This window comes from Dromaius novaehollandiae, chromosome 1 (genome assembly GCF_036370855.1).
Source record: "Dromaius novaehollandiae isolate bDroNov1 chromosome 1, bDroNov1.hap1, whole genome shotgun sequence".
NCBI classification, from domain to species: Eukaryota; Metazoa; Chordata; class Aves; order Casuariiformes; family Dromaiidae; genus Dromaius; species Dromaius novaehollandiae.
In genome coordinates, this window is record NC_088098.1 from 33,134,023 (window position 1) to 33,157,753 (window position 23,731).

A 23,731-nucleotide genomic window follows, 5' to 3' on the forward strand; every position below is an offset into this window, starting at 1 on the left:
CCTTGGATGAGCCTCCATTGATGTGACAGCATCTCTTGGCTAACAGGGGACTGAATTAAGAACTAAACTTTCTAAACTACAGCTCAAAGGCCAAGGTCCTTCTTGCCACCTGTACTGCGTACCAGCTAGAATCACTGAAATAAATAACCTGAACTAGAAATGCCAACTTATCTTCTGTGCAATGAAGATGCAGCTCTTACAACAGCTTGTTCAGTGACTGAGACCAAAAATGTTCTAAATCACATCTGGCTTTAAGCCAAAATTTTCAATTAAATGTTAGAGAAAGCAAGGGGAAAAAAAGAAATTCAGCTCACAACAAACTACTTTCAATCAGCAAACTACTTTCTCTTGGGAATGTTTTGCAGCAGGTTTCGGAAATAAAAGCCACTGCAATTATTATTATAGGAAAAGTATGTAAACACATTATTTGGGAGAAAATTTGGGGGGAACAGGGATCAGCTTCTTTCAGTAGCTTACTTGAATACAAAGCTTATTAAGGTTCCTCTCCACTTCCTGACTTACTTTGGAGTCAGCTCTATCTCAAGTAATTTTTTAAAACTTTGACCTGGCTTCTTTGAGAAGGGTTTCATAAAGATCTGAATCAGGGCTCCTCAAGGCATACAAAGTTACAAGTAGTTTATATCTGATTTAATTAGGGGAATTTGATTTAAATACAGAGATTTTTTTCAGCATATGGGTCCTCATTGTATGCAAGTATTTTTTTTCCATGCACAAATGACAATAAGTCACGTTATGCATGCTGCCATCTTAATTTGTGTTTGCAGAAAGTTTCCACTTGGAGTTGCAGAACTGCAAATTATAACTGAGATCAACAGAAGCTTAGAAGGACTGGAAGGACTTAGAATCTCTAACATCAGCTACTGTGGGCCTGTGTTAGCTGAAAATGCAGTCCTGTTGTCCAAAAAAAATGCTTTCAGTGGGGGGGTAGGAGGAGAGAATAGGCTCACTGGCTCTGAGAAAGACATCTACACCACCCAATGGAAAAACTGTTGCCTCCCCATGTTGAAGTTTCATTCCCATTCACACTGAGCAGTACTGCTGATGTAGCTCAGCATAAACAGGTTATCTGGACATGGTAAAAATAACCAAATGAGTTCCCCAGAAAGCAAACTTCCTGGTCTAGGTTTAGACTGGAAATATGATGAAATTCAAGATTATAGTGACAGTTTTTCTAAGGTTCTCTTCTATATTGATATGAAAGAGAAATGTAACTTTAACCAGAAGTAAGAGTAGCAAAATCTCTTCTGGAAAATGGTGCTAATTAACTCATTTGGGAAAGTTTTTGAGCAAAAGAAAGGGGGAACAATTCAGAACAGCTTCCACACTTCTGTCATCTCCCTCCTTTTTATTACAAAATGGCAACTGATTATAAATACATCTATGTAGCTATTGAAATAAAAACTGCCAAAAGCTACAAAGTTAATGCCTCAAATTTAGTGGAAATAGTAAATCCAAGTTAATAGCAAAATCTGTTTAATATGGAGAAGGAACTTTACAACTGACAGATACTTACTATGAATACAGTATATATGTATCCTGATTAATGTAGGTCCTACAGAAGCCATTATGTAGATAATCAAAAAGCAGAAAAATCATTTTTATTTTCTGGTTTGTTTCAAAGTCTCTGGTTGTTTGCAGCAGGTACCTATGCATGTGTACAGCATGTGAACTGTGCCCTCCAGCCCACGCTGTGTTACAACCTTCGAGTACCTGCACCTCATCAAAGGGTGGCTCGTAGAGCAGACTGAAAAGGGCTCATCACACTTCTTCCACTTTGTACAAATACTGTGGGGCAGCATTTTGTACTCATTTCTGTGAAATGCCTTTGTATAAACTCAGACAGAAGATGGCCCAAAGCAGATGTAGCATCGCCTTATTGCTGTGCATCAGATGTCTTGTTTGAAAGCTGTCTTCTCACTGTTCATGGTCATTCCAGGCATATGCAGGCTCATGGCTTGGTCAGAAACCCTGGTCAGATACTTAATGGTTATTCTGAACTAGGGCTGAACAAAGTTCATCCTTCATTCATTTCTACCTAAATAGTGTTCAGCATCAGTTCAGCTGTACAAATTGCTGACACTAATTCTTTCTATCATAGACAGGCCCTAGGGTTTTAAACCGTATCCATCAATCTAAGTATATCTATGCACTCTAACATTTAAAGACAGATTAGGTCATTAGTTATGAAACCTCCAACAGTTATTGTAAATTATCATAGATAATGTACTAGGAATTTTAAAATATTTTTCTCCTGCAGGAGCTTACAATTAGACCTGCCATAAAATATTTTCTGTCTGTGTCACATGTGGCATTAGAAACTTTTTTCAAATATTATATCTTTGGTTATTTACATCATTTGTTGTAATTAAAGTTAAAAGAACTCTTCACAAAACGGTATGTAGAAACTTTCCAACCGTAATTAATGTTTTCGTGTGTTTTGCCATCAATTAGAAATTTAGAAAACTGCATTACTGAATACTCATTGGGTGTTTAGTCTCCAGTTAGTCACATATCGATGCTCTGCTAACAGAAGAGTCCTGCAACATCGCCTGCTCACACAGAGGTGCAGGGAGGATCAAGGCAGTTCCTTAACAGTCCAAAAATAGTAAGGATACTTGAAGACCTTCAGCAAATTAAAATACAGTGAAAAACTATTTTGATGATATTGAGGAGTGAAGAGAAGAATTCTGGGGAAGAAACAAAGAGAGGGATAAGGGATGAGGAGACAGGGCATACTGCCCAATCACGTCAGGGTTGGGACTTTTTGTTTAGTATTTTGTTTACCTCAGTAACTTCAACTATTGCTGTAGCAAATAATTTTTCCTACAGTAAGAATCACTTCATAAGACAAATGATAAGCAAAACCACTTAGTACATTTAAAATCCTCTGTAATTCTCTGGTAAAGCTTTTAATAATCTAAGGAGTACTAAAGAAGATGCACTTCTTATATTACTTCTTCCCGTTAGACAATGGAGTAGATGAGTTGCTTTGTTTTGTTTTCTGTATTTTTCTTTCACATTCTGGTTCTGCAGACTGATTCTATCCAGCTCCACTGAGGACAGTGGGAGTTTGGGGGCTGATGCCAGGAGACCTAAATTCTACATAGCAGCCAAGGCTAATCACTAAAGAAGCTTAATGAATCACAGTCAAATCACTCCTAGGAAAATCAAAACCACAAAGGAAATCTTTATAACATTCCCATTGTTTGCTTTGATAAAACATTAGTACACATTAGAAAAAATGTATTTCTCACTCTTATATATCAAGGCAAATGGATCATTGCCCCAGCTAGGAAGATGTTCTGATTTACAGCTATAGACCCAGAGGCAGATAGCTAAGGTAAGGGCCAAGGACTGAAAGATCCTCTTGCAAATGTCAGTCCTGCAACTGAACCAAAATAAAGGACAGCAAAATCTTTTGCTTCATCTTTGTATAGTACCTCACCCAATAAGGTTGTGATCCTGACTGGATATGGTAAATGCCACTGTCACAAAAATAATGAATATAGAATTTACCTCTCTTATGCTTGTGCATTTGGTCTATTGCTCTGAAACAAGATTTGTACACTGATTCAGTATAAATCCATTAATTTACATGGAAGCTCTTTGTTGCCTCTCCCCATATTACACCATAGTCCAACAAATGCTTGTGCTGAAGTGAACTCTCCTTCTAGGTGATGCTTTCAGGAACAAAAGGTGATCTGAGAAATAAAATTTAGTTAATATCATGCCCTTTATGATTTAAAGTGAAAGCTGAAATCAACCTTTCCAGAACTACTTTAAACAAAATTATTTTCTGATTATTTATTTCTCTTAGAATTACCAGGAACATAAAATCTAGCTTACTCAGTTTTGCCAACAGGCTCATAACTTTCTTGTGAGCTTTTTCAGTCAGCTGAAGATCCAGCCTTTGAATTGGGAGCAGAGATATTTTCTGACCTGGTTTGGATTTTGCAATAGATTACATCACTAAATAACACCCATACAAAGAGCTGAAACTAAAGTTGAGCGGAAAATGTCCCCAAGCTTAATTAATTTCATAATTGTTCTGTATGATATTATAATTCTTCCTGTTATCTAGTGGGTCTTGAGACAGGACTCAATTCAAGATCAAGAGACCTAAATTTAGGCATCTAAATATAAGTACTCGATTCAAAATATAAGTACTCGATTCAGTTGACTTAACATGGTCGTCTGGTGCCATCTGACATGCCTATGAGTCTCATGTCATAGATCTGATACAGAACTGTAAGTCCCGTGCAGATATCTTAGATACTTCGGCACATTTAATATGCTTGCTACTATTGGTTACATCACAAGTTTGGGCAAGTTATTCAACTTTCCTAACTTGCCGTGATTTGAAATACAGTTGATCCAAAGTAGGTGCCTGTCTTAAGGCAAGCAGAATCACTCTACAAGTCTATTGACAGGGACAGGACTCAGATGCCTAAATATAACCATCTAGCACCCTCCAATATGCCCCCGGGCAAGGGACTGGCAGATATGGTGCGTGGCATATAGGATTCTGCACCCACCTGGGGTAGCACTTGGAGGCCAGACAAGATACTTCAGTGTCTAAAATGATCTGAGGCAGCTGAATTCTACCCTAGATCTCCGCTGACTATGACCTTAAAGCATCTAGCTCACATGTAGACAGTTACAGACAGACATCTGTTTTAGGTGTCAATCTCAAGCTGCCTCTGAGGTCCTCTTTGGTAAACTGTGACCGAATTTCCAATACCAGAAAACAAGCAGCATTGGCCTGTTCCATAAAACATCAGAAAGCATCAACAAAGCGAGAAACACTAAGTTTTTATATCCTTTGCATATCACTTAAGTCTCTGAAGAAGTTTCTATAAACATTAAATTAGCACACTGTATCTTTGAATGTATGTTCGTAAAGATTCATTATCTAACAATAAAATGACTGAATTACAACTAAAGGCATATTTACTTTTAGTCCTATGTAGCTTGTTTTTTTGAAGAAAGAGGGAGATGTCTAGAAAGACTTTCTTTTCAGATTCTTTATGCTGGCTCAGGAATTTTATTTGATGATACACCATTATTACTGTTCTCAAAATACTGGGGGATTTAATATGCTTTAGAGCAGAGGCTTCAAGATTAAAAAGAAAAGCTTCAAAAAATAAAATTGCTATCATACTTTTGGACAGGCAAGAACCACAATACTACAAGACTACTGCTACACCCAGCTGTATCACTTCAAATCATAAATTTTAATCACTGGAAAAAAGATTTTCAGGCCAATCAAATAAAACAAGATGATGGTAAAACACAATTGTATTGTTCTACAGTTTCCATACTTGCTAGTATCAGTAAAAAGGTAAATGCCAACTACAAGTTTTATTAGTGTTGGAAATGCTGAAAGGTAGCTCCGCCTTCACCTTTTCAATGAAATCAGCCACCCAAATAGCTTTTATTGTGTTAGAGTCATAGAGTGAATTTGCAGAGTATCTGCAATGCTTGTGTGAAAGGCTCCACTCCCTTTTCTCTGACAGATTTAGGCCATCTGAGCAGGTTTTAAACTTCTTTCATCACCTCAGAGACCAAAATTAAAGAAGAGCTATTTGGTACTCAGTCTGAAAGCTTCACAGTACTGAAGGCTAGCAGAGAAACTGAGCACATGGAGTTAACCACAAAGGGATATTTTAACAACATTAAAGACAGGACTGCGAGCAGTTACAAAATTAGCTGCATCTCTGTCCTGTTTGTAGTGTCTCTTGGTGAAGCCATTTAACTTTCTCCCGAAAACTACTCTATCTTGGGCAGATACTTGCTCAGATCAACAGCAGAGCCCAAGCCCACCTGAGCTACCCACAGGAAGAGATAGCTTGAAGAGTTAGACAGAAAAAAGAACTCCCATTCTTAGATCCATTTTATATTGCTATACTTAATTCCTAATATTAGCATTAAAAATAACTTTGGCTTTAAAATTTTTCTGGTTGTTTTATACAGCACTGCTTTCAGGCCAGTTAGTTAGACTTGCTGAGTAAGCCCAGTGGTGAAGGTCAGTACATACTAGGGAATGGCAAAACAATGGCTATGCCCAAAGAGAGAAAGGCATAGAGGCTGAAACCATTCAAAGTTATGAGGAAATTCACACTCACACAGTAAAGAGACAAAAATGGACTTAGTTCCAAAATCATGATAAGTTCATTAAAAAATTAACTGGTAAATCAGAACTACAGAAAATTGCTACTATAAATTATTGTGCTGGTAAGCCTGGAAAGAGAAGAACAGAATTTCTGTTCTATTATTACACCAGTACCAAAGTAATTTAGCATTACTATTCACTGTGGTGAAGGACATTCACCTTAGAAGTCCAGTTTTTGCAGAAACATATGTTTACAAGCATATAAAAGTTCTTAATTATTGGCATATAGTTACTGATCAAGGATGCTCTTTCATCCAATCACAATCAAAAAAAAATCTAATGGAACAATAGATTCAGTTTCATTTTTCAAAGAAAGAGTTTCTTGGACAGAAGCCTATATCAAAGATTGTTTAAATTAAAAAAGGAAGGACATGCATGATCTCTTCAGCATTCTCATCTTTCCCAATTATGGCCTTGTCTTCTTCAATGTTAGAAAGTATTTACAATAGTTAAGAATGAAAAAGCCTTGAAAAATCAGGCTTCCACAGAAAAGTCAGAGGCAGACTTGTCTTTCTACAGTGTATGGTTTGAGATTTCTGGTAAATACAAATGAAACAGCTTCAATAAATGCAAAAAGAACACAAACTAAAAATAGGGGGAAAAAAGTGTAAAGGTTTCTTTCCTCCCAAATGGGAATGATTGTTCAATATCTGTCAGAGTCAGTGTTATGTAAGCCTTCCCATAGCAGTGTTATGGGAAAAGTTGCTTACCACTAACAACAGAAAGAGTATGACAAAACATTTGGCCAGATATGAAGCAGTATTTTCTCACTGTCTCACATTCTCATCTCCTTCTTCTGTGAGAGTCTGTTCCCCCTGGTTCTCTGGGCTCCAGCCCTTACAAAAGTTCCTTAACAGGGCAACTCCCATTGTCCTTCTCCAAAGACACCTACTGGATAAAAACTAAAGGTGTTTACCAAGACCATAGTCACTGGAGAACCTTAGCAACTCTTGTTAAAAATAAAACAAAGAAAAAGGTCATCCATTATGCTATTTCCTTTTCCAGTGGACTTCAATGACAGACTTTTCATGCCATGGACAGTTACATGGATATCAGTTCAAGAATACTCCTGACATTAGAGGCAAGAAAAGACAAGAGTGAACAAGGATTTAAAAATAATAATATCTATTAAAAATAATTACACTGCAGGAGCCAATGTATCATTATCTACTGTGCTCCAACATTGATTCTGCCTCCAAAACTACCAATAATCTAAAACTTGAAACTCTTGTGGAAAGCCTGACTTGTCCTGTAGCAAAGACCAATTGTGAAAATGTAGTTACCCAGCAAACAACAACCCAGAAAATGGTATAACAAAGAAATATGCATCTTTATAAATCCTTCCATTCTGTCATTACTACGACATGAGCTCCATAGTCCACTGCTGAATCTGGAATGCAAATGTGTATAGAGCAAAACTATGCACACTTGTCTCTAGGTTTCTGTCGATAATGTAAGGCTGATAGACATTAATTATATAAATGCTATATACAAGTAGTTCATAACTTTTTTAGGACTGTTATACCATATTTTATAGGCAAGTGGAAGTGCAAGCTGGAAAAAAACAAAGAATAGATATATCTGTGGAGAGACAATAACTTTAAAGTAACAATAGGTGGGCCATTTTCCAGAAAGATCCTCTTTCCAGGTGCCAGATAAAAATTATACAGATCTTCTGACAAGACCAAAATATATACAGAAATTAAAAGCACTGGACAGCTACAAACTGTCTCTGCAGGAAGGAGCCCATGAATTGCCAACAATTACTTGAGTTAAAATACTGAGAAATGCACAGACGGACTGAAATATGCAGCTCCAGATAGCTGTGGGTGAAATGATAGCTTCTTTTTCCCATCAAATAGCAGAGTTTCGGTAGGATTGGGTACACACAGACATTTTGTTTTATCTCTTTGTTTAATGGCTAACATGTTTTGGGAAATAAATAATAGTTTGCTTTAAAAATGCTGCTTTGAATCGGCTTATTCACTGACTAGTGAGAAACATTTTATTTCAGGCGACAGAGGCCAAGAAAGCAGAAAGATCGCACCCCAACTTAAATGGCGTTGAGCTAAAAAGTTCCAGCTCCAAGAGAAACAAGGGAAGTGCCACTTCCACCTTAACTATGTGCTCAAAAGGAAGTGCAAAGCAGTCTAACGCACAGATAAGTTTTGAACTTACAGTATCCGATGAAACATATCATATCCCTGAGCTATGGAGGCGACAAGAATATTAGGTAGCTAGAAAACCAACACTTTTTTCCTCATATGTGCATTGCACTCATTTTACTTCAGCATTTAACAGGTATTGATTCAAAGAAAGGAAATTTACCCCTTATAACATTTTCAATATTGTTCCTATAAAGCGACTGTGAGAACCAGGCACAAACAGTGATATGCAACAAAGAAAGTAAGTCAATTAGAGGCTACTTTCACTATGGCTTGATTATCGGGTTCAAAGCTGAAAGATGAAGACCTTCAGAACATGCATTTCCACCTGCTGCTGTGACAGGGTCATGGACAAAGTTTCGCTATATTAATCATTTCTACATTCTGTCAAAGTGCAAACTTTAAGCAGTAGACAAAAGGAAAAAAAAGATTGGATTTCATGGAAGAGTTTGGGGGATTTACCACGAGCTATGTTATCAACAGAATGCATATACATTTACGGCATTTAGTTTGTATCCATCAACTAGATATAATTTACCACAATGATAGAAACAGAATTGTATAGCCCCGGCCAGTAGATATTATTGATTGAATACATACACTGGTGTAATCTAAGCTATCAGCTATGAAAACCGAATTCACTTGCTGTTACTGAGTTATCTGCAATTTTTGCAATTTTTTTTTAGATAACTACTTAATTTGTAATATTATTGTAATAAATTGAATATTAGCATTCATGAAAAAATACATGAAAATTACATACCAATGCCAAAATGACCGCATCTATACAAAACATACAGAATATTACTTATGTCTATGTTTAAATTAAGTGTTACTCAAAATGTTCTCCAGGGGTGGGGGAAGAACATAAACTGATTTTTTTAACTTGTTCAAAACAAAAAAAATTATCCATCCATTTTGGATTTTGATTTGGTATGCTGTTAAAATAGCATATGCAGTAGTCTTGTCTATATTATTGATGACAACATGGTGGCTATTGGACTGACATAATGATCTTCAGAGTTTCTAAATATATATATATTCTAATGAGACAATCCCTAGAGTACGGAATGGAGGAACGCTATCCAAATAATGTCACTTCTATTGCAGAATTGGTTTCAAATTAATTGTTTCTTTCTAAAGCTATAATTATCAGGAGGAATGCAGTTAGTCAGAAAAGATGAAGTTTAAAAGTGCATAATGTTTAATAGCTCATTAAATAGAAAATATACTGTAAATTTGGGAATCAGAATGACTTGCAGCTAACTGTGAGATGATGGGTCATGGCATATGAAAAGAGTTTTTTGGCAGGAAAGCAGTTTGGTAATGCTGACTGCAGACTGCATTTACTTGACATTCGGAAAGATCATATGACACCGATGCAGATGAGGTGAACTTAAACAGTGAGAAGAAAAGGAAGGGCAAGGAGAGCTAGAGGAGACAAAATTAGATTATGAGTGGTTGGTGTATGATGAGGAAGAGGAGAATATGAGTGTCATTATCAGGAGTTTAATCTTTATAGTGGCAATGGGAACAAGGTGCTATATTAAAGAGACTTAGGGTATTCATGCAATTATAGTGATAGCTGTGTCAGCACTTTTCTCACAGAGGAGTTTTATTTAGAACTCCTATAGGTGAATAACAAGTGATTTTATAATTTCTCTAATAATAAGAAAACATAGTAACTGTTATGTATCAATTGCTCTGAATATGATTGTAAAAGCACACTTCATTTTTTAAGAGCCTAAAGTATGTATTTACCAGATGTCAGTTATGTATTTATAATAGACACAACAAATTAGAGCAACTCTAAAGAAATTCTGAAACATTTAGGAATTATTATACTGGTAAAAAAAAATCCCAAAAGATTACATCACAGCCTCAAAGAGAAAGAAGTTCAAAAAGTCCAAGCTACAATCGGACTTTCCTCCAGCACATTTTCACATAAGCAGTGACCCCCAGCAATGACAGGAGAGCATGAAGGCATCATCGAAATGGGAGAAGGTGGCTGTGCACTTGCATGGCCACCACTAGATCAAGGCACACGTGCCACATTAGCCTGCAGGACTGTGAAGGTTAATGCCTCTTACAGTCATCTAAAAGCATGAAGTGATGTCTGAAGTACTGTGGGCTCAGATTTGCAGATGAAGCACAAGCAGCTTATAAGAGGAAGAAAGTCACACAGTGTTACATTCTTTTCTTGTTAGTTTTTGACAAGTCGATCTGTGTGGTAAGGAAAAAAACTCTAGTACAATCACCAAAAATGTTTCTGTCAAATTATAATGTCTATAAATAGAAAATATCAAAACTGTGTTGCCATAAAGAAGAATGAACCTGTGTGGAAATGAAAAAAGCATTTCCCAAGACTGGAGTTCAACCAGTCCCTATATTCAAGGCCATTTCTTGTTTTGGAGGGGGACATCCATTATATAACTATCAGTGCAATGCCTCGATTATGAAGGTCTGAACACTTTGGAAGTAGTGTATTTTAAATATTATCTTAATTCCTATGCAAGCAATATCCTTCATGATTCTAGCTTGAACAGAAAAAAGCAGGATCATATAATGAGAAGTGTCAGGCAACATTAACCGTATTGGCTGATAATATCGTATCTGAATTTATAGCGTGTTATGTTAGCATACAAATACAATATTTCTTCTGTCTTGGTTCCAGTAAGCTTAGAAACCAGAGCTTATCTCACTTTATTTCCTGCTTTTACCAGACCTCAAGATAAAACTTCCCATCTTATTTAAGCACAGCTTATTTGTTACAATACATAGATAAATAATTTTCAAAGCTAAATAAACACAGGTAACCGTACAGAGATGGTATTCTTCTCCTGTCATGGTATTGAAACAGAACTTTTTTCTCCAATTAAGCTTTAAATATGACGTAACTTCTTACAGGAATACTTATATACTTCTTCATAAAGTGATATTTTGCTCTAGGTTCTACACTAGCAATATCACATTGAAGAATAACATGATTGTAATTGCAGTTTCTAATATAATTCAGGATAGCTACTTGTATCATCTTCCTGAAAATTACCTACTGATATATAGTCTCTGTTCTAAATGTAAGGGGATTGAATATCTATAAAAGAAGTAGGGCTGACAATCCATCGAGAATAAACTCAAGTTTTGAATTTATACATAGAGCACAGACACAAATGTAATCTTCTGAGCAGCACCACACCCACAAGCCTTCAACATGGATCGCTCTAAGCCATAAAAGTGTAGCTGGCGACACTTACCCAGGCTTGTTCCAGAAAAGTCTTTAAGCATATAATTAATATTACTGGTCCCATTGAAGCCACGTGCTGACAGCTCAAGTGCTTTGCTTGATCAGACCTTTATTTTTGCCTCTCTGTGCATATAGCAAGAGCACATCCTAATTTTTGCTAGTGGTGACTTTCATGACTTAGACACCTCTACAGTACGAACTGAACTGAGACTACTAACTCATTTTAGATAAACCATGAAACAAGCTTCAGATGGTACTGACTTTTGTCCCTTACTGGAAAAGATCCAAATTTCAAATGGTTTCCTATATAGAAATGACACAGAAAAACATTATCCATCCTCGGAGCCATCCAGCCACTCTACTGTACTTTACAGTGTCATTAAGTGTAATGATACAACACCTAACTATGAATTACAGTTGAGCTTAGAACTCCAAAGGCCAAACAGATATCTTACACAGCAGCAAACACCCAAAAACTCTCAGCTCAAAGGGGAAATAGAGCGCATAGTTTTAACCCAGTGCTCACAGACCTCCTTACTTGCATTTCTGCCAATGTATACGATCCCCTGTGTGTGGTCACATGGCAGAAGAAGGCACCTAGCTTGAGCCTGCACATCGGATGCTCTGGGGTAGCTTCTCTCTTACATGTAGTTTCTCATGATGAGCCACAGGGAGAGACTGGAGCCAGGGAGAGCCTCTCCTACAAAGATGCTCGGACTCTCCTTTGAGCATGAAAAGCCATTTGGTGATCCACAAACAGCACTGTATTGCCTCCCCCCTTCCACGTCAGAGACGAGTGGAGGGCCACATATCAGTGTGTGACACAGTGCCCTGCCAGATAAATACGTGTGATGCAGGAACCACAGTGGGGGAGCGTGAGGACAAAATCCAATATGAAAGTATCATTGTGAACGTGAGAGACTTGTCAGGTCTGTGTTCCTGTCTCCAAAAGAGCTAGTGTGAGACTGCACATTACTAAGAGATTTATTTTTAAAATGTATTATATCATGCTTTTAAAATGGAAAAAAAAAAAAAAAAAAAAAAAAAAAGCAAAAACATTACACTAGGCAGTTGCAGTTTGGTTCTAATAAGTCAGTGAAAACATACAATACTCCAAAACCGTCTCCTTGCATTTCAAGAAGGAAATTGCTTTATTGGATTAGGCCAGTGGTCCGACTAGTCCAGTACCTCATCTGCAAATAGTCAATGTTAATACTGCAGCAGAGGTAAGAAATCTTCCACACAGGGAGAGGCTGGTGTCCACCCAAAAGTAAAAGGTTGTGTATCTATTTCAAAAACATTTCATAATTACAATTCCATTTCAAAATCAATTTGCTATTTAAACAACTGAATAGGGTTTTTGCACTGTGTTTGTGCGTTTGTTAACTTAAGAAGTTTGGCAATCTAAAGCACCTCACGTAGTCCTAATTCCAATTCATGATTTAAGCATAGAAGATTACCAAACTTCAACGAGTCCTAAAAATGCTCTACATGCTTTTATCTGTGTGCTGCCCTGTATTATTGCCCTTCCCTTGGCATTGTTGAAGGGGGGCTCAAAATACAGGAAGCTATATACAACGCTGTCCGGGTGTTAAGAGACTCATGTTCAAGTTTAATATTACAACATCAACAAGAAGATATGAAATGAGGCTACTGGAAAATGTCATCTATTAACATAGTACAGATGATGAGGTTTGATAAGCTTTAAACAAGGGATTAACCCAATTTCCCACTTTTCATGCATGCAATTATATAAGAGACTACTTTTATACTGCAAAAGATATGGGAGCTACTTTTGCAAATGCTTACTCATGAAAGAACCTGCTAGTAGGACCAAGGATCAAATCTATATAAAGCATTTTCCAGTGCTACATCAAGCAATAGCTACAGCTACAAAGCATTCTGCAAATAAGTATTTTGACATACCAGAATTGAAGAAAAAGCTAAGAAAGCTTTTTTGGGTAACTTCTTCCTGTTTTTCTAAGTATGTAGTGTCCTGCCATAGCTACTATTGTAAAGCCTGATCTCATTATTATTTTCTCTCTTCTATCTCTAAAGTGTTTTTCAAAAAATGCTGCATGAAAGAAGTTCCATAAAAATACCTTCAATTGTTTATCTTGAAAATGTGGCTGTTTCACAGTAGCATTATGAAAAAGTACATCAGACAGACATTATTATTTTGTGTTCTCTTTTGATAAATAACTGTCTATATATGCTGAGCAAGAGTGGCTGGCAAGGGTGTATAAAGAATCAAAGCATAATAATCACTCCCCTTCCAGGTTCTACCAAGAGCAAAATGAGATAGCTCTGTAGACTGTTGCCGGGAACAGGAATGACATTATTGTCAAGGTCGCCACATTCATCCTAAAGGCTCATGCCTGGTGAGTCTTATAAGTCTGAACTGAGATATGGGGAGGACTGTTCTTAAGCATAAGTGTATATTAACGGCTTACAAAACTAAATAACTGGGCCAAATTTTCTGTTGAAATAAACTGCATAGTTCCAACAGTGGGTCTCTGTCTTTAAAAAGTATTTCAAATGAGAAGATGTGCACCTAAAATGGATTCTGTGAAGCTCACTATGTAAATGTTTTCTCATCCTAAAAAAGTAAGTGAAATCCATTTTAAGTCCAAACTTGAACTCAGTGACCTAAAGATAACAGAGCAAACCTCCAGTTGGTTAAAAATGTCAGAGCTTCAGCCACTTTAATGGAGCTATGACAGTCCACATGAGTTGAGTGTATCTCTTAACACATAAAAATGGTGGTGAATGGGGAGAGTTTAGCATTCAGCTCTCCTGACATAGGACCTTTTTGTTATATTCACGCAAGCACAACTTCTGACTCAATCGTTTTAAAATTCTGTGCTTCAAAAGGAAAATGGAAAATGCATTTGCGAATGAAAAGCTATTGCTACCTGAATTATCTGGAGCTATAGTAGAAAATCAATGCGAGTAAGACAACAAACACATCATTTAAATGAGATGTTTAAATATAGACTGTAAATATGAGACTGAACATTAATTAATTAGATTTGTAGAGTCTTCACTTGCTTTGGCCTTTGTTTCATCATACAGTCTTTGTTTACTTCCATTTATTTTCTTTGTTTGATGACGTTTGACTAATAAATGCATTGATGAATTGCATCAGTAAATGCCACCCATATATCACAAAAATAGAATGTGCTCAGTGTTCCTAGCATGGTGATGCTAAAGGATTTTTTTCTGTTTGAACTTTCAGTCTTTAACAAAGGAAATAATATTGCTTTGCTGGATAAAATTCCTGATTTTTATTGTAATTTTCAATGAACAAACAGCTGCAGAATAATGTGACTTAATGAAGCATTTCTAATAAAATACCACAGAAGTTAAAACAGGGGCATACAACTGCTTGCTCAATGACAGTTGTATCATTCAGAATAATTTTTCAAGATGGTGATTACATTTTTGTGTAGATGAGTATTAGGTAATGTGATTTTCTGTCTTCCAAAGCCAGTGGTTTCTTTTAGTGTGAAAATTGGTTAGCATTTTTCTATTACGTATTTATAGTAAGTAAAACATACAACGTAATTAAGGCAACATATTTTTCTGATGCACAATTTATGCTTTACACAGGTTGGTAAGTAGTAATACAGTCAGCAATAAATGCAAGAGTGGAGATACTCAGATCTGAAAAAATTCCATGTTTTGTTTTGCTCATCTGAAAACATACAGTTTGCAATTGTAAAGATGTCCTTTATCAAAAGCCTGTCATCACCTGTGATGAAATTATGAAACTTCTTGGCTACTAAATGTTTTTCAACCACCGCAATTCCGTGTAAAGTATTTTATGCTTTAAGTAAATTGAAACAGGATTCAATGAATCATCACTTTGCAACTTGCCACTAAAACAATCTCCAATATTCATCTGTACACACATCTATTTACCTCCACACAAAAGCAGTTTTTTATGCATTCTCTACCAGAATTATCAGGTTTATTACCTGTATCTACAAGAAAGGTGAGATCCCTGACTTCATAGAAAGAGACAGGTAAAGAGGATACCCCAATATGATAAAAGGCACTGCCAGATTAGTCCTCATTCTCTGATTAAAACAGTATGACAGGAATCAAGATTTTATCTCAAAGTCACCCACTACCACCAGCATATCTACAAGTAGTACCATATTTTTTAAATCCCCCTTATGTTCAAACAGCATATGGAAACAGTGAATAGTAACCCCGATCTACTATCAACTAATTGAGCAACGCTTTCCACTAAAATTATGGCACTTAACAAGCTTAGAATTATAATAGCAATAGTATGCTAGTTTTTGAAATTAGGACTATATGAAGCCACAAAATACATAGTTTGGAATATTGCCTCAGCAACATCAGCTCTTTGAAATAAATAAATTTTCAATTATGAAATTTATATGAATTACTTTACTGCTGTTCATTGAACACTTAAAAATAATTCAGAGGCATCAGTATGAAATGACTGCATAATTACTGTGAAAAAAGTCTAACAGATGTAACCTTCGCCACTCGTGATAAAAATGCCTCAGAAGTACGGTCTTTCCCAACTTCAACTAAGATGTATTCCTAGTAGTACTGGACTACTATATTTTAAGTTTTTATGCTATGCTTCAGAAAAGAATCTTAATTTGCCAATTTGGCTTCAGTCATTTGGCATCAGATCATTTGGATCAGTCCATAAAGTAGCTTCAAAGTGTTAAATACATAGCAGGCTGAATGCTGATGCCTGAAACTAGTTGGTAAGACAGAGAAACCAGATAACAATTATCATTTAGTCAATAGTAATTTAAATGTATCCAGTGCTGTTAGAAGACTCTAAGACCCTGAATGTTTATGGGGCTTTCAGGGACAGGGGTTGAGTTTGTTTATTATTAAAATTGACGGTTCTTCAGGAGTCAAAGCACGGTTCTTTAAACACAGAACCGGTCTCTGCTGGGGGTGGGTGGTAGCAGTGAGTGACATGCTCAGCAGTTTAAAAAAATTGAGAATCTCAAAGGAAAAGCTGGAAAGACACAACTGTAACTACACATATAATTTAAGATACTTCAAGCAATGATTTTAACTTCTGGTAAGAATGAAACCTACAGTAGAGACATAGATGACAACTCTGAACAGGGCAGTGAAAGCTATTGCTCTTTACCCTTTGCATAGATAGACTGGTGTCCGATCCTACAGCTCCACACAAACAAAGCAGGTTATTTTAAAACTCTCTTGCAAAGGTGTAAGTGGGGTAGAAAAAAAAGGAGAGCCTTTTCACTCTGAAATACAGAGCCCGTAATATATTCAGTAGGTAAATGAGTTCACCAAAATGGAAAAGAAAGCAGTACAGAGAAACAAGATATGTTTCCAACTGTATACACCACAATTTGGGGAGCATTACACGCAGAAATAAATGAAGTCATGAGTCAGTTCTCTATAGCTCTTTTTAAAATGACTGGTAAAGCGACCCCTCTCTCCAAAGCCGTCCCCGCCGCCGTCCAGCAGAGCGGCCGGTCTCCAGAACGGAGGACACCCCAAGCGCCCGGGGGTGCTGGGAGTTAGCCGTCACCCTTCCCATGCAAGTAGTTGGGCTGAAAAATCGGTGGGCTCACTTAGCCCCCCCACACACACACAGAGCTCTGCAGAAAGGCTGAAGAGTGTTTTAATTAAAAAGAATAAAATAAAGGGGGGGGGGGGGAAGAAAGACACGCAAGCCCCCGGCGCAGGGCTGGAGCAGGCTGCCCGGAGCCCGGCCGGAGCCGCAGACGGGAGCCAGAGGCAGCCGCTCACGGCCGGCTCGCCGCAACTTTCCGGAGCCGGAGGCGCGCAGCGCCCGCCGCCCCTCCGCGGCATCGCGGGGCTCTCCGGCAGCCGGCGCGGAGCGCACCGCCCGCCCCCGCGGCGCACGCCCGCACACTCGCACACCCACACTCACCCCGCCGGGGCACGCCGCTCACCTACCTGCAGCCCCGCTCCCCGCTGGAAGCGCCGAGCGATCCGCCGCCTCACGTCGGGGCGCAGCTCCGGCCTCACCGCGCCTGCATCGCCGACGAGAGCCCCGCGCTGCCCCGGCGCCCGGGGCATGGAGCGGCTCGGGCGGCGGCTGCGGGTGCCCGTCTGCCCCCTCCTCTCTGGAAAGCAGCCGGGGATCCGGCAAGGAGCTGCTAGAGGAGGGGTGAAGCGAGTGAGAAGGGGAGGGATGACTTGATGTGTTTCTCGTGCACGATTTCAGAGTATTAAAAAAAAAATCTTTTCGGAGAGGAAGAAGTACGGGTTAGCTATCGGAAACCAGGAGAGCGAGGAAGTCCTGCAGTCCGGTGTGGCCCTGGCCCCTCCGGCAGCTGAGTGCGGCCCCGATTCAGCCTCGCCAGCAGGGAAGGGCAGGAAAGCCCGGCGCGTCCTGCAGCAGTCCCCCCGTTATTGCATCTCTGATTGGTTTGCCTTTCAGACACCGCACGACTTCCCCCCTCCTGGTGCCTCCTTCTCCCTCTTGGGAAAAGTAATTGGAGAGTGAGAGATTCACCTTCAGGAGCAGCGGCCCCGCGCGCAGCCTGCGCGCACCGCGCCGGCGGAAGGGCCGCCCGGGGAGCGGGGCCGGCGGCGGGCGGGCGCGTCCCGGCGAGGCGGCGGGGGTCGCTGCCTCCGCGCTGTCCGTCCGGCCGCTCGCTCCTCCCGTGCCAAACCCGTTGGCGAGGCACCAGGTCCCCGGCAGCCTCTGCTGCTGCTGGGCCCGTGGCGCCGGCAGCAGCTCCCCCCGCGGCCGGGCCGCCGTCTCCGGGCCCCCCAGCGGCGGGGCGGGGGCTGGCGGCGAAGTTTCGGCGACGGCACACGTGGCTTGAGGAGGGGGGGAACCCCCGGCCGCCCCCCGGGGCCCGGCCGTGCCCGCGGGCTGCCCGGGCGGGGAGGCCCCGTCCCCCGCGGGGGAGCCGCGCCGCGCCGCGCCGCGCCGCGCCGCGCCGGCAGCGAGGGGGCGGCGGGCTGGGGGCGGCGCGGTGGGGCGGCCTCGCTCGCGGCCCCCCGAGAGGGGCGGCCGGGGCCGCGGCGGGAGCGAGAGGGACGCGGTGGCGCCGAAAGCCAAGAGCCGGCCTGTGTCTCCCTCCAGAGGGCGAAGGGAGTCGTTCACGGCGGCTCCGGCGGCGCCGAGCCCGGCCCGGGGGCGGCCAGGCCGCCGCCTCCGGCTCCCCGCGACGGCGGCGGGGCTCGGCCGTGGGGCCCGGGCCCGGCGGGTCTGGGCCCGGCGGGGGGTCGCAGCCCGCTGCCGCCGATTATCAAGGAGAACTGCTGGCGTGCGAGGATAAATAAAAGCATAGCTTGCTATGTTGTTTTTTTTTTCCCTGTGTGTTTTGGGCTGTTCCAAAAGGGATGCGGAGAAGTGGAGCAGAGGAGAGTCATAGGAGGCTGGAAGGTCCCCTCATTCATTGCAGTAGTATCAAACAGATACAGGGAGGGTCAACTTCTCACTTTTCTCCTCAAACTCCTGTCTCCGCCTAGGTTAAAATGGGAATAAATGTATGCAGGATTAAGAAGTACTCATATAGTCTATCATCTGTTATCTTCTAAAAAAAAAAAAAAATCTGGACCAGCCACTGTAATAGTCAGTTTTGTGAAAAGCAGCTTCTGTTGAGTCCTTAGCAATCATCACATCATATATGAACTTGATGGTCAACTCTGAGAAATAGAAAAGGGAAGCCAAACAACAGACTTCCCCAAATGTGAGTGCTCCTACTTGATTTTTATCTACTTTAAAAAAGAACTATAGAATGTTTGGGGCTTTTTTTTTCAAAACAAATACAAACCTAAAGGTACAGTCAAAAAAGAAAGTGCAAAATGAAGAAGAAGAAAGCTTAATGTTGGCTACCGCACCATCCGCGACACGGCTGTGGGACAGAATGCAGAGAGGCTGGTATGGAAAGGGCATGCTGAAAGTAACCCGGTACCTGGTCAGCACAGTGTTACAGCCAGCACTGTGGTAATACATACCTACGTGCAGACTGTAGCCAATTGAAAGACTGTTGGTTATAAAGACAAATGTGGTCTTAACCTCATCCATTGGAAGAAAGCTGGTACATAGAGGTAGACCCAAACTAACGTGGATACACATGGGTCGGATCCTCCTGCCCTGGCAACACAAAGTGGCCAAGGACCCTGAACACATAAGGGAATGGGTAGTCTTTACTGTTGCCTGGGTCACCGTAGGACTACAGATACTGTTTCTGGGTTAGAAGGAGCCAAAGTTCGTCTAAAATGAAATTACAGCTGCTATGGCAGTGTAGACATAATTAACACCTTACAACTCTAAGAGCACATATGCCTATATTAACTCATTAGACTGATGGCATATTGTGAGACCAGAGGATGCTTAATAGTTTTATATTGCTGTCTAGCTGTACAGGAATTGGGCAAACATATTGGAAGACACAGAACTGTTATAACCTAGTTAAAATAATACAAACAAGCCAGCTACAAACAAGAGAAGAAAAAATGGTAGAAAAGCAATAGATAAGTAGGGTCAACACTTCCTGGAAGAATGAGAATGATCCATTGCATCTATACAGTGCAGCTGATTTTACAGGTGGTTAGTAAGCCTGACTCATCTCCAAAGGTGTGTTTGTGCAAGCTACATACAAGCAAGATGACATATTTGCCATTTTCTGGAAATATTGAATTGGCAGTCTTTGCCCTACTCATCATATACACAAGCTTCTGATTGGAACAGTCAGAATACTGTGGCATTAGAACACGTGAGACAGTAATGAAACACAATTATTACATCTGCTCTCTTTTTCTTTCTTCGGTTTGTCTCATTTTTGAGTTAGTGTCACTATTTCCTACTTTTCATCCCTTTGTAGTGCTGAAAGAAAAACATAAAACATGAAAATTGGCATTGGCACTCACAACAGGTATAGTATTTGGAACAACTTTAATTTTTTTTCCTACTGACTCCATTCCAAATTGAACAGCACAGTGTAAAAATCAGGAAAATAAAAACCTGTTTCAGAAGGAATACTTGCATTTATGTTGATCTACTAAGTGTCTGTCTTTTACACTGATTTTACTCAGGGGCATGCACATTCTCTGCTAAACAGAGAAAAGGAAAATTTATATTTTGGTAGACTCATGTAGGTTTTGTCTCTAAGAACTGATGAGCTCAAAATTGTCTACCAACAATTTTGCTCCTTTTTCTTTGCTAAGAGATGCCCTTTCTGTCACTCATGATACTGCTTACTGCAGCTTCCAGTTACAACACTGTTCTTCAGTTTAGGTGTTAGGAACTTGGTTTCTCATTTTGTTCATAAAGATTAGGATTTTATTTGGGTCTTCCATCCTTCTTAATGCTGAGCTTCAGACACTAAAATAAGCAGGGACGCAGACCATAGCACCTGCTCTCACCAGGCATACAGAGAGTCCTGTAGTAGCTTAGATCATGATGTGCAAAGTCCTACAATATACCTCTATCCCCACCCCTTAAAGCTGGGGAAGAGGAAGCACAGGCTTCAAAAGCCAGCTGCCGTAATTTATTTGTGCTTACCAGCCTGATACTCTGTGTCGCTATAGCTGGGACAGTACATCAGTCCATAAAAGTCAGCTTTACTATATATATATGTGCATATACAGGTATACACTCATATTTTTATGTCACTCAAGCAAGAGTCTGGTACACCGAATTTAAAGTTCTTTAAAAGCTATGATACAATCCAAATATTCACATGTGAAAATAAAGCTAACCAGCAGAAAGTGTCCTGAAAAGCTGATGGAAGGTGAAATGGCAATGGAGCAAAGTTTTTCTGGGGTTATTAAACAAGTCTCCCACAGGCATTTATTAAAATCATGCTGGTTATTGGATTTGGAAGGAAATAAGGTGTTTAATTAGAACACTGAGGTCATCACTGATTTTTCAAAGCTTCCATGTAACATGGAAAAAGCTGATTGCAGAAAAATAACAGAAATAGCCAGTCTTCCTCTTCTCCAGCACATAAGTGACACAGAGAAACACTGTGATGATTTTTTACCATTTACAACCATTCTCCTGAAGTATAAAATGACATGGATCACTTGTGCTAACATAAATGCTTCTGTTAGAGTAATGTCACTTTCCAGGATCAAAAAACCAGATACATGAACATATTCAATGCCTATTTGTCAACAAAACTTTGTTGCCTTCATTTAAGAGGTGAGAAAGCTGAAAATCAGGACCCAAAACTGGACACTGTACGAGAGATACCTTACCACAAGTGTCTAATAGAGGGAAATAATCACTTCTCCTGACCTACTGCGTACACTCTAGCTAATACATCTCAGTACGCCATTAGCCTTCACCACTGCTGGGGCACACTGCTGACTTATGTTCAACTTGTCCACCAGCTTGCACAGGTATTTCTATGCAAAGATACTTTCTATATTCAGCACCAGGCTTGCACTGTTGCTATTCTGTCCCAGGTGCTGGACTTGCACTTGTCTGTGTTGAACTTCATGTGGTTTCTGTCAGCCCGCTTCTCTGACCTGTTTCGATGCCTCTGAGAGGCAGGCTCCCCAGTGTACTGACCGCCCCCCCCCCCCCCCCCCAGTTTGGTGTCATGTGCTGGAAGGATGTGTCACTCTGTCATCCAGGTCGTTAGTGAAGACATTAAGCAGTAGTGACTCCAGTACTGAGCCCTGAGGAATACCACTAGTGACTAACCACCGCCCTTTCAGCCTGGCAGTTCAACCCGTTTTCACCCACCTTATAATCCACCCAACCAGTCCACATCTGTCCAGTTTAGCTACAAGAACATTATGGGAGACCATGCTGAAAGTCTCACCAAAGCGAAGATAAACAGCATCCATTCTTCTCCCCTTCCCACAGTCAGTCATCTCATTGCAGAAGGCAATCAGATTGGTCAGGCACAATTTGCCCTTAGTAAATCCAGACGGGCTGTTCCAGATCACCTTCCTATCCTTCATTTGGTTTCCAAGAGAATTTTCTCCATAACCTTCCCAGGGACTTACTTTTGGCTCCCCAGATCCTCCTTCTTGCCTTCTGGAAGATGGGCACAACGTTTACTGTTTTCCAGTCATTAGGAACTCCCCCTGTCACCACGAACTTTTAAGAATGTTAGAAAGTAGACTCACAGTTTCAGAAGTCAACACCCTCAGCAAACTTGGATGCATCTGGTGCCATGGACGACTGCACATTCATTTTACTTAATCCCTATTGATGTTCCTCTGTCATGGGTGGTACTTCACTCTCCCAAACTCTACCACAAAGCAAAGGGGCCTCAGAGACCCGGAGACCCCTTCCCTCGCAGGGAAGGCCTTGTCATTAAAGACTGAAGCAAAGGAGGCATTGAGTATCTCAGCCTTTTTCATGTCTGCTGGCACTAGGCCCCCAGTTTTTGAAGCTATGTGCAACACAGGTCAGCGTTACACACGGATGAAGAAAGATCCACACCAAATCATGGGACAAATGCTGTTTGTCTAACCTACCCCATAGAACACCTTGTGAACAGACTTCTTGAGATATTTCACTAAAAGGAGCAGAATCCCTCAGCTGTAAGAACTATAGCTCTCTATTTTGAAATAAGATGATGCTTCTTTCTAATACTTGATAAAGCGCCTTAGTCCCTAGAGGGGGAAGATGTAAAAACCTGCACTCCTCTTTTTTTTCTTTTTTTGCTACCTTTTGACAAGTCACTACTGAGCTTATTAGGTCTTTTATATATCATCATAAGGTACCTTACTTTTTCCATGTGTCAAAGACACTATGCTGCTAGATGCAGCTTCTGAATATTGATCGGGGTGGGGCATGTACCAGAAAGTTAGGCACCACAGCTCAGAATTCTGCAACATCTAAGTTTCTTTTCGAATCTAGGCTGTAACCAATGTGAAAAACAGTGGTCTGACCATCAGAAGAACTCAGATCAAAAGTAGAGCAATACTGGGCCTTGCTACACATCTTTTGGACATGGTCTTAAATTCTCTTTTGAACAAATAATTTTCTTGGCTACATTGTACATTTCATAAGCAACAGGTATGTGCTTTATTACACTAAGAAGAATAGTCCATGCACCAAACATTTCTGGGTGGCTACAGGATTCTATTGCACAACAAAGGTTACAGTAAGGTTAAGTATAGTGCTGGTACTACTCATAAGCTTGG

The 23,731-nt window shown here is 40.3% G+C and overlaps 1 protein-coding gene across 5 annotated transcripts in view; it reads right to left on the reverse strand.

Moving 5' to 3' along the window:
- The window catches only part of TAFA2 (TAFA chemokine like family member 2), a 197,399-nt gene extending 178,695 nt beyond the window's left edge, over positions 1 to 18,704 (reverse strand). For 4 of the 5 annotated variants that reach the window (XR_003257985.2, XR_010388170.1, XR_003257981.2 and 1 more), the window contains exon 1: positions 17,558 to 18,704. The gene's annotated coding sequence lies outside the window, so the exon portion shown is untranslated. The remainder of the gene's footprint in view (positions 1 to 17,557) is intronic. The other variant, XM_026092371.2, reaches the window with a different exon arrangement.
- Positions 18,705 to 23,731: the final 5,027 nt, after the last annotated feature.